This window comes from Saccopteryx bilineata, chromosome 4, assembly GCF_036850765.1.
Source record: "Saccopteryx bilineata isolate mSacBil1 chromosome 4, mSacBil1_pri_phased_curated, whole genome shotgun sequence".
Classification (NCBI taxonomy): Eukaryota; Metazoa; Chordata; class Mammalia; order Chiroptera; family Emballonuridae; genus Saccopteryx; species Saccopteryx bilineata.
The window spans coordinates 37231601-37233359 of record NC_089493.1 but is presented as its reverse complement, the minus strand read 5'-3'; the positions used below and the strand labels follow the sequence as shown (position 1 = coordinate 37233359).

At 40.7% G+C, this 1759-nt stretch overlaps 1 pseudogene; it reads left to right on the top strand.

Moving 5' to 3' along the window:
- Positions 1 to 557: 557 nt before the first annotated feature.
- LOC136334137 (small ribosomal subunit protein eS25 pseudogene) lies at positions 558 to 1073 on the top strand (annotated as a pseudogene).
- Positions 1074 to 1759: the final 686 nt, after the last annotated feature.

Sequence of the window (1759 nt, the reverse complement as noted above, 5' to 3'; positions counted from 1 at the left end):
CTTGACTGGGGGGGGGGGGTCTGCCGGGGTCCAGCCCTGGGGGGGGATCCAGGGGTCCCACAGGAGGAGACGGCGTCGGCGAAATCGAGTGAGAGAGCCGGATTCTTTTCTTTCTCTTTATTCTCTGGTTAGCATTTACTGCCAGGCATCTCTGCTCAATGCTAGTATAGCTCCCTTTTTATACATACACACTGAGTTACAATTACATGGTGTTAATCATTGCTTCTGTTTCACTATGTTTACAAGTTTCCGGATAACAGTTAATTTATTTCTATAAATTACAAACCAGGTAGCAAATCATTCAAAGTACAAAATAACTTGAATAGTGATAACAACATCGGTTAAGGCTTTTAAGGTATTAGTACTAATAGTTAACTAACTTTACTGCTGTTGTGAGTTAAGGGGCAGAGAGAGATTAGCAGACGAGATTATTAAGGACTAACAATGGACCACCGTTTGCTCAGGTAAATGGCTTTGAGTTTAAGCAGTGTCCTACTTTTTCTCACAAGATTCTAAAAGGCTTGCCTATAAAGAAATTGACATAACATTAAGAATAGCTTTCAGCTTTTTTTTAGTCCGACATCTTATCGAGGCAGCAGTGGTAGTGGCCTGTGTTGGAGTTTCGCCATGCCGCCCAAGGACGACAAGAAGAAGAAAGATGCTGGAAAATCGGCCAAGAAAGACAAAGACCCAGTGAACAAGTCTGGGGGCAAGGCCAAAAAGAAGAAGTGGTCCAAAGGCAAAGTTCGGGACAAGCTCAATAACCTGGTCTTGTTTGACAAAGCAACATATGACAAACTCTGTAAGGAAGTTCCCAACTATAAGCTTATAACCCCAGCTGTTGTCTCTGAGAGACTGAGGATCCGTGGTTCCTTGGCCAGGGCCGCCCTACAGGAGCTCCTTAGTAAAGGACTTATTAAACTCGTTTCAAAGCACAGAGCTCAAGTAATTTACACCAGAAACACCAAAGGTGGGGACGCCCCAGCTGCTGGTGAAGATGCATGAACAGGTCCCACCAACTATACATTTTGAAAAATAAAGCTTTATTAAACCAGAAAAAAAAAAAAAAAGAATAGCTTTCACCCAAAGATATACAGAGTGCACTTGCAAGATAGCCTAGTAGCAACATAAGACATTAATTGTTATTACTTCTATGGATTTCCCTACATTTCTCTCATTATCAAAGAATTTTGGAAAGTATATAAATCTTATGAGAACATCTCATTGAGAAAGCCTAGCAATTGCCTTTAGTCAAAAGACAATTCTCTTAGTAAAACATTCTTTTCTTGCTGACTGCGCTCTCATCCTAGGCCACACAATGGGCCATTCTACTATACCTTACCTAAGATACTATTGTCTAGTCAAATATTACTTATTTATTATATTTAAACACTAGTTAAGTTCTAACTCTATTCTTCTCAGAATGTACCACTATCTGCAGATCAAATAAGCAAGAAGAAAGGAATGTTTATTTACTCTATCACATGAAAAGGCTAGGGAGGAAAAATGTTGAATTAAGTGAAGGCCGAAAGGTGCTCTGTGCACAGCCACTGCCTCCTACCCATTCACAAGTCACAATCTATTCTTTCTAACATGATTAAGAAGGAATTCCCCTACAAACTTAACCCTTTACGAGGGATATCATAGCCAGCCTCTTATGTCTATGAGCCCAGTTCAAGGGGCTTACAGGCTTTTCTGTGGAACTCACACCCTCTGTCTCATTTCCAAAGAAATCACTACGAATCTACAGGGAAAGCAC